This window comes from Rhipicephalus microplus, chromosome 7 (genome assembly GCF_043290135.1).
Source record: "Rhipicephalus microplus isolate Deutch F79 chromosome 7, USDA_Rmic, whole genome shotgun sequence".
Taxonomy (NCBI): Eukaryota; Metazoa; Arthropoda; class Arachnida; order Ixodida; family Ixodidae; genus Rhipicephalus; species Rhipicephalus microplus.
In genome coordinates, this window is record NC_134706.1 from 48,182,510 (window position 1) to 48,199,688 (window position 17,179).

Sequence of the window (17,179 nt, forward strand, 5' to 3'; positions counted from 1 at the left end):
ACCACGGCGTGCGTTTAGTGCGAGAAACGTCATCACATTTTGCGCCTCAATTTTTCCCTTGTACCTGCATGAGTGGACATCAGCGAAAACGAAGAACACCCCATGATAACGTTCGGCCAGTCCTTAGGGCCTATTCCGCATTACAGAATCCGGAATACTGTTTCGTCTTGGTCTGCCCTGGTTGCTCAGTTCTGCCTCTCAGTAAACTAAGCAAATGCCCTCGGCGCTTTTTTCATTGGCCATTTTGAAATACGTCAGAGGCATGGGTGGTACCCATATTGTTAGGACACTGAACAAATGGGGTACTATCTCGTAATATAGTAATGCCCCCCACCCCCTTAGCATGCTTGCCACCGGTGTTCGCGTGTCCTCTACTGTGACGTAGGGGAAACCACTGTTCCTGTGGTGGCCACAACGAAAGGTGTTAATTGAGGCTATGTTTACGTGTGGCTGCTCTGAACACAGGTTTTTTGTGTAAAAAATGTGACTTACATAGAGCGTTACTGGGCTAATAGCATGCATGTGACGGGTTCGCAAAATATGACAGCATAGGTTATCGTAATTTTGAATTGGTCGAAGCAACAGTTGTCACATCTCTTGCTAAGGAGCATAGCTCAATGAAAGACGGCCTCCCGCCCAACCAGAACTGTTTCGGCGCAACTCCAGTTGTTGCTGCTCGCGATTCATGAATACATGGTGGAAGGGTGACATGGAGCGGGAATTCACTTTTCTTGTCATGAATAGCAAACATCCGATATAATTTTTACAGTTCGTGATCGATGGGCTCTTGAAACATCATCTGAAAATCTGCTGATGTTATCTGTTGGCTATGTATCCTATTCATGCCCAAGCGTATTGTATTAGAGCACAAGCTCTTCCAAGATCATCAGCTCAAGATAACCAAGGTAGTGACAAGCAGTTCAAGTATACGGGAAGTCATGCTTATTTAAGCTCTAACTAGTCACAAGCATTCACCATTGCGCGTAGGATGTGACATGGACAAAGCGCGAACAAAATGAAAACGAAACTATAGGACGACGAAGCGGCGTTAAACCAGCAGGCTGACTGAACCCGTCTTTACATTGGAACTTTCCGCAGTACTGCACGGTTTTCGTAATCCAGATTAAAATTTAGAGGATGAAGAGGACGAAACATGACCAACAAAAATTAAATACAATTATGGTTTTGGAAAAGCCTTGCCCCAAAGTTTTCGTAGCCTTTTTTTTTTTAATCTGGGACTGCTTTCGACTAGTTCACAGTTTGCAGGTCATCGCTTTACTGAAGACTGAGCGGCGCGGTGGCGTTGTTGTCGGCAACGATGGTCCACACTTTGCGCACCCGCGTCCCGTAATTGGTAGCCATCCCCCTTTCCCACCTTCCTCCAATACCTTCGCTCCCCTCTCATCGCTTCATATTCTCTGACCTCCTTCGCGAGACGGTCGACGGGCGCCTTTGTGGCCTACATAGGGCGTGACAAAGTCTGGCGTGGTCGGCGAGGTTCGAGGACACGTTTTCAACGGAAGAAGTGCGTGTGAGTGTGTGAGTGGAGAGGGGGGTAGCAGGACAGCCTCTCTCTCGCTAGCTGTGACAGCGTTGTGTGGAAGGCCAGAGAAATCCTTGATGTCGTTCATATCTTTGTCTACATAGCCAAGCTGGAAGGCGCCGAGTGAATCAGACAAAATATCCTTGCGCTCTAGGGTAACCTTCAAAGTGTCAGTTTGAAGGTATTTCGACGATCAAATGTGGGGGCATGCAGTGAATAACGTGCTTTGCTTTGCTGCCCAGGGCGAGTGCTTCAGCGATACGCAGATATCTATCACTGCAGCCCGTTCTGCGTCCTTACATTAGCCTTTGATGGCTGCGGAATGCAATCAATTCTCAATCTCCGTACTTGGGTGGATTTATTTTTCTCATTTTCACTTTCCATGATGCATTGTCCTAGTTGTCGTTTTCCTGTCGTCACTGTGACAGTTCCTCAAGGCTAACCTACTAGGGTCTCTGTGGTCCTTCAATTCGCATTCGTTTATTCACTTTCTTCAATTCACTTTTCTCCTTTTGCTGTGGGTTTGTGCTGCACATTGTATATTACAAAGCGCATTGCTGTCCTTACAGAATAGATGAGGGCTGCCATAGGAGAAATGCTGTAGCGCTTGTCACTGGGCTCGTCTAGGTTGGCTTGACCTTTTTTTGCATCTGTTCGTGATATGCTACGCAGGGACGATCATTCACAGGCCTTTTTGTTGACGTTTATCGATAAGCAATTATCGGTAAAAAGTTCTGTCAGTGCCTACGCCAGATCCTCGTGAAGAACGCAAGATCCTTCAAGCCTTCAAGATTCTTGCATAATGCTGAACTGTACAAGGAGTTGTGAACTTTCAAGCGGTTTGTTTCATCACCTTCGTCATATATATATATATATATATATATATATATATATTAAGTAAACGAATAAGTACAAGTACTTTATAAGCAATGTGAAGGACGGACGGAACATGAAGTGTAGAAGCAGGCCAGCGTTTACAAAAGGGGGTACCAACAGTTTCTCGTGAGATTTCTTTTTTTTTTGCATTTGCTGTTCAATAATTTCAGTGAGCTGAAATCGCCAGCACTACTTATCAGTAGACAAACATTTTTCGCTGCCGCGGCCATCACCACGACGCCCCCGCAGCTACAGGAATCGAACCAGTGACCTCGCTGTCACTCGTAAGGACCCCCCACGTATCAACGTAAGCGCCGAGCCATTACGAAGAGGTGGTACACCATAGAGTTCCTGTGAGAAATTCAAATGACGCTTGCCTTTGCAGTATAAGAGAGATTAAAGAAAAAAAAACACTACTGTCTAGATACACGGGATGTAGACACGTAGAAGGGACGCTCAGAATTAAGGGGACAGGAAAATAACCTTGCCGGGCGACCCACTTGCAATGATGCTAAGCAAGGGTGTGCCTTCGGTAACTAGAACGGCCACGTCATATACGGGCGTAGTTGTTTGGCCTCAATATGCGCACTCTATCAGCAGACCACTGCTCTGGCTGCAGTGCTTTCGATACCTGTAAAGACGGTTATCGGCTCCGGACATCGTTCAGTTCAGTTCGGCTCATTGACCCTAAAAGGCGTCCCGGTGGAGACGTGTTACTCTATTTTTACGCTGCAACGCATCACGGGGCTCGCGCAGGAGTGGCGATAACATCGAGTTTCGATGCGGACGAAGAACGAGAATCGGTCGCCAGCATAGGTCGGCAAAGGAAAGTGGAACTCAATTGGACTCACTCAATACATGTATGACCCTGCGCTTTGGACTCGCTTGGGATCAGACTCGCCCAAAATTTTCGTGAGCCGGACTCGCTTCGACTCACCTTCATGAAAATTTTCTTCGACTAGACTCACGTGTACTCAAACTCACCGAACTGTTACTCACCCTGATTCACTCAAACTCAGACTCACTGCTTTATCTCAGTGTAAGTGAGCCTGAGTTAGTCGGCTCAAGAGTGAGCTCGTCGACCTATGGTCGTGAGCAAAGAGCGAGCATTTTCGGGCAGTGCACCCGATGCAACGTTGAATTGTTGAGCGAAACAGATTTCTGTGTTTGTGCAAATCAACTGTCAGGGTAGTTGAACTTCCCGTCTTTCCTTTCTCCTGCTCCTCCTCAATGCCAAATATTACATAAATAGATTTATACATTTCACAATACATTTATACAATAAATACATTTCTGTGGCGAGACAGTTTATCGAACGTGAACTCTTGCTCGAACTTTTACGTTGTGGTACTAAGAATCGGCACGTGATTGACTATCCACGTGTTTCCATGTGAAATTTGGTGATTGGGTTGGCGTCGTTTCACTTCCGTCGCAAGGAGTGCTGTATCGAAAGAGTACAAGTCAATGCTAGTTTGAGTGACTTGTATTTAGCAAATTCGGTTACCGAGATTTTCAGCCTATCATAGAGAACCCTTGCGGGACAGCTAGGCAGTTCCCGTAAATCTACTAAGTATCATCGGCCCGTACGTCGGAATAATAGTGTGAAAATCCAATAGGCATGTCGAGTACTCCAGTTTGCCATCACATAAGCAATGACGACGGAAGATATTGAAATCTACAGTGATTCAGGCGCAACACTATAAGCGGGTCTTCGCAAGGGGCATAGTCTAAGAACAAACAATACAAACACTACGAGGCAAAGAAATTACGCTTAACTTGCGCACGTGGTACCGGGCTGACATGGGGTGAATCGGACTGCCTTTCCAATGTCGGTGGAGTTGCAGACGAGGCGGCGCGAGATCTCAAAGAAAGTGCCTCTCAGGACTTCCATCCTAACGGCGAAGGGAATGAATGCGAAGCTTCACTGTTAGTTTTGAGGTGCACGACTCAACGCGCAGCTCCCACGTTGCGACAGTCAGGCCAAGCCCAACCACCGAATTTTTTTCTGTACTGGAGGACTTTTTCTCCGTTTCACAAAAATCTCACTGGTCCCTGAGCGCTTACATTAAAGCTTGTGCAAACGAAGACATATCATATAGCTTCAAAATTATGGGCACCATTTATCCGAAACTACACCTAAATAATCTTTGCCCCCATTGTGGGGAAAGAGCATCACTAGGCCACATGCTCTGCCAGTGAGCTAAATTCGTTCATTTACTCAACATAACAAGGTTGTCTTGAAGGGCCACTTGGTGCATGATACTGCGAAGAATTCACGAAAACGGACCGAGTCAAATGAACGAACAACACAAGCAGAGACGAACAACTGTGCGCAAGTTTATTGCAACGGAGAATATATGCAAAAAATGAGACCCAAAAAGAAAAAAAAAAGTCAACAACATTACATGAACTCGACAAGAACAGAATCTTTAGCGTCTGCGCTGCTTGTTCCTTCGACTTGGTCTCGTTTTCGCGATGTTCCTGCCAGCACTGAACATCAGCTCTGCCAAATGGGTCGTTGGCAGAACAACCCCGGGCTGTGCCCCAAGCCCACAAAGCGACCGATTTGCTCCGCTTTTCAGGCTGCACGCGGAAGCTGGTCGCGACACAGTGATCCATATTTTGCAGTACCCAATGAATTGTTATCCAATCGAATCCAATCAAGAGTCCCGCAAATGAAACGATTAATTTCCTTCAGTTTCATTCCTTCGCTGTCAGCTATGTATCTTTAACCGCCGGTCACCGACATGCTGATGACGTGTGTAGAATGCAGCTGGAATCGCCGACAGTGAGGAAATTAATTATATTTCAATAAAATCCGCAGGCTATGCCGCTATGCTTCAGGGCATCGCCCCTGAATAAGATTGCTGGCCCTCTGAGTCAACGCACCATTAAATTTCATTCTTACGTTTGTGTCATGGAAGTTCACAACGATATATTGTGGGCCGAAACAGATTTCACGCTACGCCATTTGGTTGGGACCATGATCGTGACTACGCTCGATGCAAAGCGAATGGCTTCCCCATTTTGCGCGATCAACCCGGTCCTGTGTTCGCTCCAGTCACGGTACACCTGCAAACTTCTCAGTCTCATCTACCCATCTCAGCTAACCTTCTGCCCCCCCCCCCCCACTCACGTTTGCCTCCTCTTGGAATCCAGCTATAATTACCCCTAACTAACAGCGCTTTTTTTTTTGCTTACTCGCCACGTGCCCTGCGCATGTCCATTTCTTGTTGATTTTGTGAGCCAAAGTGAATATTACAATATCGTACACGTACTTGTACGCGAACGGATATCCACGTTTCGTCATAAGTTTTGGTAACGTAATTTCATGGAATTAGATATATCTCGGTTAAACTACAGTCAGCAATTTATTTCTACCTGTGTTTCGTCATCAGTTAATGACGAAACTTCTCGATCAGAAATGACTCTGCTATTTGTTTGCGTTGCTATGCTGTTTTTGGTGCGCTATACCATCTAATTTAGTACGTACGTCCGGTCGATAAGTTTATGATAAGTTTGTATGGCCGTTTCTCTTTCTATGGACGGGGAATCCAAAGAAGGCAGAACTTCTGAGGAGGTGGAATCTGGACGAAGTGAAAAATTCCCCAAAAAGAGGTTTCTCGGGAACCAACCTTTGAACAAGTGTTCTCGTATTCTTAGTAAATAATAATTGTAAGACTTTCGCGCCTAAAACCACAATATAATGAGATACCCTGTTTTTATGGTCGTCGTGGACGACTCCGAAAGAGACGACTTCCTGTGGTTCGTTGACGGACTTTTAAACCTGAGCATACGGGTTTCTACCATTCCACCGCGATATAAAGCCGGCTGCCACTCTCAAGATACAATCCCGCGTCCTTCGGGTCAGCAGTCGATGACCGTCGATCAGCTGTGGATCACCTTAACCACTAAGTCATCGTGGTGGGTACTTTGTATTCTTCGAGACCATGTCTGCCGTTGTGGTGCAGGGGTTACGGTGCTCTGATGCATGCTTACCCAAAGGTGGCGGGTTCGACTCCCACCATGGTGGTCGCTCTTTAATCGAGGGGAAATGTTGGAGGCCCTTGTACTGTGTGATGTCAGTGAACGTTAAATAACACCCGATGGTCAACACTTCCGGAACCAGCCACTATACGGCACGCCTCACGACCACGTCATGGTTTCGGCACGTTCAACCACTGATGAAATTATGATAATTATTAGTGACCAATGACATTATTATTGTAGTTATTCAAGACTGCTCGCAGAAACTGTGGCGCTATTGACAACACTTGTACGAGTATGTATGGTCTTACAGACTGGCTACATAATCATTTCATATGTATTTATATTTCCTGAGAAGTTGGCGACTAAAATTTTTTCGACCAGTGTACAGTGCCTGGAATATTTCGACGATCTCGAAGTTCAGCTCACCCGCACACTCACCTAAGTAAACGCTCGCCACTGAGAAGAATAGCCTGCGCTTTCGCATGCAGGAAAATCCGCGTTGGCTGGGTCGTCGACCCGGCCTAGCTTCGCGTAACCGCTGGGGGCGAATTCCAACTTTCTCCGCTTTATTCGCGGTATTATGAGTGACTGCCAACTTTCCCCAACAGTTTTAGGTAGCGTCCAATATTTGCAGATTTGAGAAATGAAAAGAAGAAACGGAAAAACGTTGACATTTAGAATCAAAATAGCTGACCCGCTGATACGGATCGATGCAGCCATCTTCAAAAGATGTTGCGTATAGTCGAGAAAGTCATATTGACTCACACGGTATTTGTTATGATGACCTATTGTAAAGAAATAACCACAAGGAACCAAGAGAAAATGAGGCCCAGAAAATTACAGTGCAGAGTACTTGTAGTTTTTGTCCATAGACTCGTAAATTGACAATTATGACGTAAATCATAATGAATGATATCGGGTCAAAAATCGTTTTTTCTTAGAAGTATTTGAATGCACCGGCTTCTAATTGAAGCGTCTAATGCTCTACCACGCAATTTAATGGCTTGTTGCGCAATACCTAAGGTTGTGCCTTCGGACCCCTCAGAAAAAAAAAAAATCTATTTCTCTCTCATTTCCATTCGTTTGAATTTACATCGTAATCACTGCACAATTGCTAAATGTAACAAATAATGCCCCGTATGCCTTCACGGGCCTGCCAGTCTTTTGGGTTAATTCGGTTTTGCCTAACACAAAATTCAGTCTTTTACTTCTCGCAAAAAAACTATCGCTGGACTTTTAAAGAAATTATTTCGCCTATCAGAAAAATCCACATAACTCCTGTATGACTAGGAGTAAGAAACCTGTTAAAGCGCTGAAATTGTTCTATCCGGGTCATTGATCGCTGAGCGATAACATCTCGTTCCAGAAATAGAGGCCGTGTCCCGTTTAAGGCGAAGCAAACTTAATGCAACGGAGCAACTATCTATAGCTTCCAATAGAGTAATCCTTACTGTCCAAGACCTCTGCCCAGGAACCTATAGCTTGATCAGTGCTAGTTTACTGACGATGACAATGACTCTCACACTTCAGCCTATAAAGGGCATTGGACCCTCGGACATTGACCTGGCGGAGATATTTACCTTCGTATAACCGTAGCCAGCTGGCCTTTCTTTTTATCCAGGTATTGGTTATCGTTTTGCAATCAGTTGTGCGCTCGCTTAATTAGTAGTTAGGTTAGATGTTCGAAGGATACTTTGGCACAAATGTACCTAACGGCAGCTGGTCAAAGTCAGCGGCTGGCACCAAGAACCACAGAAAACGCTTAAGAGAGAAAAAAAAGAAATATCGTATATGTGGTAACTCTGACCTTATACGTGAACCCAAACTCGAGTAATGGAATGACGAATTGAAATGAGGCTATAGTTTCCTGACAAAAAAAAGAGGAATGTCGATATCGATGGTTCATGGCCCTCGTGGTAGCATCGCTCTATCTTATGTATTGAGGAGGTGATAATAGTCTGAACCCTGAATTCCACTTCGTCTTCGCACCGTAACAAGTGGTCACTCGTTGTTGCGACCAGGAATCGGCCCTTCAGTGTGGACGACGCAGTGTCCCAACAGACAAGACGTGGTAATGAGGTCTTAGAAGAATTTTCTTTTTGTTACGGCTATGGTGAAAACTGTAGAGCTTTGTGCGCTTTGGAAAGAATCGTCGTGAGCTAACAGATACTGGGCGGAAGAGAAATAACTAAACGCTGCGCATAGTTCTGGTTTCCGCTTTCGAGGGCCAACAGCTGGCTTACAACGTTGCCATTAGTCAAGCTCTTCACCGCTAGTGCTCCTGCCAGAACCTCATTGAATTCGTACATAGATTTGCTGTGGGTGATCCGGTCCACAACCCTTTTTGTCTGACGTTCTTACATCACGTTTACTTGCCTACTCCCTACTACGGCTGGAATATCATGTATTGCGTTAGTGTATACTATGCAATACTGCTGCTTTAGTCGGTATTAGTCTCAACAAGCCTTTCAAGCTTAGAACCGCGAAGGTGCCCACTATACTTAAGCACTCGTGTAGTGCATACAGCCTTATCGTAACACACACTGCAAAGAACACCGTGTGCAGTGCTACACATGCTCTGTGCAACTCGCCGCCACTTCCAATGATGCAAATCTTTCGACTCACCTCGCATGCGGCATTGTCTCCCATCTGGAAGCCGGAAGAGGACACGGAGAGACCACGGTAGCCAGAACAGGAGTAGCAGGTGGGCGTACGGTCCGCCACCCGACCAGCCAAGGGACCGGCCGGCCAGCTAGCCTGTCGATTTGGCTAAACCCGGAGGAGGTCGTCGGCTTCTGGAAGCCCACTCCCTGCGAGACTGCATCCCCCCTTGCACCCCTGGCGGTAGAGGCCTGCGTCGTCGTTTCTTTTCCCATGCAGCGGCCAGAGACCTGTCCGGGCACGGCCGCTAGGGCCACGCAACTTGGACGAGGGGAAGGAGGTTACAGGCAGCGACTCCTTGTGGTGCTCGCGGGCTCAACGGGCGTCCAGCAGCAGAGCGGAGTGGACCGGACCGGCCTCTCCTGGGCATCGCTCGCGCTCGTCGGAGCGTTGACCCTTTCTCGGCCGCCGCTGGCGTCGGCGGCGTTGGCGAGCGTGCCAGGCCAGTCGACGGCGGCTGACCTCGCGTTTGCTGCTTCTGCTGCTGTTCCTGCCCGCTGCCAGCGCTGGCAGCCACGTGGACGGGCCGTTCTTCCTCCTCGCGCGCGGTGCTTGCCTTTCGGGTCTGACCGGTTCCTGGTCTTCTCCTGGTGGCGTTCAGAGCGCCGGTGGTGGGGTTTTCGGCGTGGCGTTTGCGCGAGAAAAGGCATGGCCAGCGCGGTCGGCCTTGCCGAGAAGGAGACTCAGTCACGAACGGGGCGTCCCGATAAAGGAGCTCCGGGTGGGTTTCAATAGGGGGAGGGGGTGGGCGGGGTCCTCGAGAAGTAAGAAAGGGGTTATTTCGCGAGAGCCAGGCCCGCAGGCCGCATGTCGATCACGTTGAAGGCGTCATTTTCTATCATTTTTTGTTCTTTCAGCCGGGATGCCGAAACTATACGCACGCTGGCGTTCTTTTTTTTTGTACTTAGTCCAGTCCTCGGGTGGATGACCACTTGGAAAATCAAGGGCCTGTCCCCTTCGCAGCTCCCACCGGCTGGCTGTCACAGTTGTAGAGCTGCCCACAACTAGGACGAAAGCCTGAGTGTTCATGCACAATTTAACTCTCGATCTAAAAACCTGCACGAGTTTTTCCGCAACGACATCAGTGTATTTTGTGGTTGTTGCTGTAGTTTACGTAGAATCAACGACGGCAGAGTCCAGAATTGAATTGTTTCTATTGACCCTGACAGAATGAGTAATCACGTATGGCATCTCTGCTTAAAGATCACTGAAGAGAAGCTGATGGTGTAGACGTAAATTGTGAGGCGCTATAATTCGACATAGTGATTGGGACTGCGTTCATTAGCGGTGGCTTATCGAACAGCCTCTCCGCTGGCTCGTGTACCTCGAGGGGCAGGAGAGTTTTACTGTGAGACTTGAGCTATCATGGCGTAGCCAGATCAGGTGTGGTGGTGTGACGTTTAAGCTCCCTGCCTTCCTCCTGTGTTTCTTCAATTTTGAATGTGCATAATGACACGTTTATTTTTATTTCACCCGAAAGCACTGTTGGAAATGCTCAGCGCAGACCTCGCTACAATGTTTGAGAAGCTTCGGTATTGTTTGCGATCGTTATGTTTAGATTGTACGTAGAACCTGAATAGTAAAGTATAGTTTATTCAACAGCTTAGACGGCAAACAGGGGTAAAGTTGGTACCTTCAATAGCATATGTATAGACAATATTACAGTCGGGTTTGAGTTCTGCCATTTGCCTTGGTGTTTTGTATCTTTATCAGATAAACGAACGGTGTCCCGGTTCACGCTACGCACCAGAAATGGTGGCTCGGGGCATACATTTTCACGTCAAGACATACAGAAACAAGAAAGCTTTGGCTAACCAAAATGGTAGCGCCCAGATTTCTTACGGAAAATAGTGGCCGTAAAAGCCAGCTTGCTTTACCGCTTGGCAAATTGCTTGAAAACCGAACGACTGCTCACGCCGCTAGAGGTTGACCATGTGAATAGCAAGCATGCAGTATCTCCGATCTCCGGGCAAAAGTTTGCTGAAATAGAATGTTTAGTCTTGGGTATACGCCGACGGCTGTTTCTATCAACGTAACGACCACGTGACAATGTGAATACGCGCACACACAAACGCGCCCATACTTACGCTCTATGATCTCGAAATGAGATTGTTAAATATCTGAGGCCGTTAAATGTGCTTATAGCCTCTTCGGCCCCGATGTATGGTTTCTACGCTCCCGTGCATGCGCAACTTTAAGTAAGTGAGGTAGCCTTCCTTTATTGAGCAGTTGCGAGTGTAGCATGTCTGTTTTCCTGTTCCTCGAATGTTTTCTTTCTTTTCCGAACTTAGTGCTACTACAATACGCCCAGTAAAAGAGTGTATGTTGGATGGGGGGGGGGGGGGGGGTAGGGGACCACGAAATATTTCGGGAAAGCAAGCCCTTCTAAATTTTGTTTTGCTTAGCTGCATAGCAACAATGCGATGCGGCGGAGCTAACTTAAGTTTCCACTTCTCCGTAAAGTGGTCGTACAGCTTTTCCTGCAGTTTTGCATGACATAGACACACGAGCATGCTTTTTCCAAGCTTGTGTACTTGAAGAGCAAGCGTAGCTAGAAGCAGGTTGAATGTGGCTGCAGACCGCACGACATATTAACAGGCATGAAGAGATCGAATCGTTGTGACACTTTAAATCGAGCATTGATTGCGGGAGATAACCAGAAAACATCTATTTATTGCTGCATGTTGTTTTAATTTATGACCTCCGCACCACCGAGTTGGTCTAGTGACTAAGGTACTTGGCTGCTGACCTGTAGGTCACGGGATCAAATCCCGGCTGTGTTTTCGATGCAGGCGAAAATACTGTAGGCCCAGTGCTCAGATTTGGTGCAAGAACCCCAGATGCTCGAAATTTCCGGAGACCTCTACTACGGCGTCTCTCATAATTTTATGGCAGTTTTTGGATGTTAAACCCCACATATCAATCGATCAGTCAATCAATCTTCGGCATCATGGTCATCACAGCTACGCGCACTCTAGCGCCTCTAACGGACAAGCCTGGACCTTAAGGACCTAAAGCTCTGATGGGCGAGACAAGTACTCAGAAAGAGAGAGAAAGAAGGCAATAGAAGTAAGAATAATTGATTGATATGTGGGGTTTAACGTCCCAAAACCACCATTTGATCATGAGAGACGCCGTAGTGGAGGGCTCCGGAAATTTCCTCCACGTGGGGTTCCTTAGCGTGCAGCCAAATCTGAGCACACGGGCCTACAACATTTCCGCCTCCATCGTAAATGCAGCCGCCGCAGCCGGGATAGAGAAGGACATTCGTTATATGGAATGAATAATATTCGCGAGGCAGGTTTTCGTCGCCACGAAATGAAGGTAGGTGTCCTAACCACTCGGCTATACAGGCATGCTAAGACAGCACAACATAGCCTTGGGCAACATGGTGTAGGAAGGAGGAGGGAAAGGGAAGCAAGAGTGAGAAGGAGAGTCGTGATGATGAGGAAGTGGTAAAGAATTAGGGGAAAGATCAAATGATAGCATATAACTAAGGAGAAAGCGCCATAACGAAAGGCAGAAAGCAGACGGAGATAGTCAAACAAAGAGAACGAAATAGATACTGAGAAGAAGAGATAGATGGAAAGAGGAAGCGAGACACTCAGAAAAAGAGAGAGATGAAGAAAGGGAAGATAGAGAATGGAAGACCAAGAAGGAAATAGAAATAAACAGTTACAAAAAAGAGCATGCACAACAATAAGGTGAAGGGAGAAAAAAAGAATTAGAGGGCTAAAGAAAGAGAAAACTTGCGAAACTTAGCAGAACTACAGCAGCCAAGCCTACCCAGATGCAAACCAAATCCGTTTTCTTTTTAGTATTGCCCCTCCAACGCAAGCTAGGCTATTATTTCTAACATTTTTTAGTAAGTGTCCTGATAAGCTATACAAACGGGATTGCTTTGAAAATTTTGTGTGTGTGTGAGGCCACCGATGTGGTCAAGGTATGTTGAAACATTAAAACATAACCGTGGCGCAAAAATATTTATCATTGTCATTATGCAGACCGTGGTCACTCCTGGGGGGTAACCTTGTAAACGCTCTGTCATAGAACGGGAGAGGGATCGAACGAAAGAACGGGAGGGATGAAAGAGCCAATTGGTGTGCTGTGAGAATTCGCAAATGCTTTAAAACCATGACGAATTAAAAAAGTATTATAACTTAATGTCAGTGCTAGCAGGCAATATTTTTCAAAGCTCGACATTATTTCTTTCGGCTCTGGTGACCCACGAAAAGGACATGAACAAATATTGTTACAAGTTGTTACATAAATAGCTTAGAAATTCACTCAAAAGGCTCAAGTATCGCGAAAACACCAGCACAAACGTAAGTAGTAGTTATTTCATCGTCGTTTTTGTCATAATTCTGCAAAGTGGAAAGCAAAATAGCCGAAGATGAAAAAGACAGTGCAATAGTTGGAACCGTGTAATTGACATTTCAGAGGCCCGCCGTGGTGTTGTAGTAGCTAAGGTACTCGGCTGCTGAGCCGCAGGTCGCGGGATCGAATCCCGGCTGCGGCGGCTTTATTTCCGATGGAGGTGAAAATGTTGGAGGCCCGTGTGGTCAGGTTTGGGTGCACGTTGAAGAACCGCAGGTGGTCGAAATTTTCTGACCCCTCCACTACGGTGTCTCTCATAATCATATGGTGGTTTTGGGACGTTAAACCCCACATATCAATCAATTAATTGACATTTCCGTGGTTGAGTATTTCTTCGGTGACTATCATATTTTTTGTTGTTGTTTCTAACGCGTTTACAAAGTGAGTCTTCCCTATCAATTGCACATCGCCTGCAGTAATGCAGAATCGTCATGTCTCAAATATGGGCCACTATGGCTCAGTGGTTATCAGAGCTCTAAACTAATGGCCTGTTGAGTCAGAGCGTAGTTTTGTGTAAGCTTCCGTTGTTGTTTTTTTTTTTTTGTTATTCCACTCACGAACCTTGGCCGGGATTTCGCAGTTGATATCTAACGGTGTTCCAACAGCAAGACTGTCCGTAAGAGGTCTGAATACGTCTTCGGCACCACATGAAAGGAACGACCGAGAGCTAGAAGATGACGATGACGAAGTGAAGCTCAGTCACGGGGATGTTTACTACGCTACAGAGAAATTTATCTGTCAGTCCTAAAAATATTGCCTTAAATCATTGATGCTCTTAAACATTTAAATACTAATATTCAGTAATAAAATTTGTTGTAGTAACTATCCCTAGCCTAAACGAGAAGTATTACGAGGAAACATTTGAAACAAATTCACCTAACACTCAGCCAATCCCCTGCACTGGGTAAGAGCAACGAGAAGAGGAGAAAAAGGAGAATAAGCAGACAGGGGCAAAAGTTCCCCAGACACAGCAAAGCCGGATTCAGCAATCTTTACCATGGTAGATCTTCTGAAAATTGCAACGCGAAAGATTACAACGGCCTTTCATGCGCAATCAGGAGCTTGGTAGCATGAACACAAATCTTGTTTTTTTTTTAATTTTAGTTGATCTATTGTATGGTAGCTACATATTTAGCTACGCAACAATTATAAGCGTTTAAAGGCTACAAAAGCTGATGTGTGGATAGTTACAATATTTCACTTTACAAACGCTGTCATTTTTTATAGGCTGGTGGTGTCCTAAGAATCCACAATTCCTGTTCTATACAGGTGATATTGTAGCTAAATCAACAAGAAAAAAAGAATTGTTAGTCCGTTGGAAAAACTCAGTGCTGAGAGAGTGAAAGAGTGGGATGACCTTAACAATTGATCTGTGTTAGTGTACTCATTGCATGCCAGGTGGCATCGCAATTTGAGGAGTTCTTTAGAGACAATTTTCCCAAACTATCGGCGCAGGATTGGGGTGAGCCAGGTATAAAATATTACATCATTTTCCCAAAGAGAATCATGCGGTGATGCGGAGCATTGCGGGGAGTTTCAACTGTGTTTTAACGGCGGTGTTTAGTCGTTTGCGGTATCGTCTTTGCGGTGAACACTGCGTGTTATTACGTTGTGAATGTAGTTCATTGCCAGGCATTGCGTGAACGTCATGTTCGTGTCTAGTTCCCACTTTTCACCGCCTCTAGTTCATGACACTGCGCCCCAACCCTCGCTAGAGAGAGAGGGAGAATAAAATGAGAAAAGGCAGAAAGGTTAACCAAAAACTGGAACATCCGGTTTGCTACTTTGCACTAAAGGAAAGGGGAAGAAAGATGAGAAACAAGGCGAAAAGCAAACTAGATGCACGAAAGAGAAATAAAAAGTGAACTGGGGTGCTATGGTTATTCATGCGTCATTGCCACGCAAAAAGCTTAATAAGGCATCCACTGATTTTCTGTGCGAAGACAGATCATGTCGCCTTTTAAGCATTGACTGCTCTGAAGGGGGTCTGTCGTCAAGACGAGCTAACGCAGCAGCTAACTGCTGTCTTTGCACGCTGTAACGAGGGCAGTGACAAGGAACGTGCTCTATCGTTTCATCGCTGCCGCAATGATCGCAAGCAGCGCTGGTCAACACTCGCTAAACCTTGATAAAATCAAGAAGGTTACGCCCAGCGAGTTTAACGTGGCAACTCTTTCTGATCAGATAGTGCTCAAAGTGTGTCCTTCTGGTACTAGTAGTGTTTAGTAAGCATCAAATATAAGGCAAATTTATTGAAGATTTGGTCACCGATACTCGCTTCTGCAGGTTATTTAATCTGAAACAACTATCTTTTGCATACGATTAACGTGCACGGGTTTCCTCCTCAATTCAAATGAGTGCGCGCGTGCCACTCATCTAGTCTGGCCGTGGAGGTGGCTACATACTACTACGACGCACTACTAATACATACATCGTGGACGCACGATTCACGATTCAAGGAGCTTCTCCCTGAAAAATTTGGACCATATTCCGCTAAAGGGAGGCATGTGTAGATGCGAAACAATGGACGCTAGCGCTTACACTGGCGGTGACGTTAGACATATTCACCCCCGTATTCAGAAACACTCCTCGACTCGAATTCCACCCTCACTTGACTGAGTTGAGCACTGCGTCGCTGCTCGACTGAAATTGACGCTGCGCTTCTCAAGAATCGCTGCAGAATATTTACGATATGCAGTGACTTGGTCCGCCAAAAGATGGCGCTCCCATCGACTTTTTCGAGTCGAGGAGGGCCCTTGAGTGAAAGAGTGTTTGTGAGTATGGTGGTTAGTTGCGCATCCGCAGCAGCCGTACTGACGCAGCCGCCCATTAGCCACAGACACTTTTAGTGTCACTAGTGCACTCTGAAATTATGACAGGTAGATTGCCACTACCCCTGAAGAGGAAGGTATATAACAGCTGTATCTTACCGGTACTTAGCTACGGGAGCAGAAACCTGGAGACTTACAAAGAGGGTTGAGCTTAAATTGAGGACGACGCAGCGAGCAATGGAAAGAAAATGGTAGGTGCAACCTCAAGAGACAAGAAGATAGCAGAGTGGATTAGGGAACAAACGGTAGTTAAGGATATCATAGCTGATATCAAGAAGGGGAAATGGACATGGGCCGGGCATGTAGCGCGTAGACAGGATAACCGCTGGTCATTAAGTGTAACTAACTGGATTCCCAGAGAAGGTAAGTGGGGTAGGGGGAGACAGAAGGTTAGGTGGGCAGATGAGATTAAGAAGTTTGCGGGTATAAATTGGCAGCAGCAAGCACAGGACCGGGTTAACTGGCGGAACATGGGAGAGGCCTTTGTCCTGCAGTGGACGTAGTCAGGATGATGATGATGATGATGATGATGATGATGATGAGGATCTTTAGTTGGGCGTACGTAACGAGCCCACGTACGCAGCACTGCCACGGGAGAGAACTGCGCATGCGCAGTACGTAACGCATCGATTCCACAGATGCGCGCGTACGCCCGAAAAGAAACGCGGCGTGCGTAAACGTGACGAGGTGAAGCGTACGTGGCGTTACGCTCTCACGATATCTCGATTGATATAGGAACCAGATAGCAAAACGGCAGCGATGACGTCAAACACAGAGAGCAACAAAGCCGGCCCAAACCGGGTATATTTTACTTTGAGGGACGATGTTGTGCTGCTGCCGCATGAGGGCGCTAAAAAGCACCCAAAAGCTGTTTTATTTCTAAGAACATACGTCTATAGTT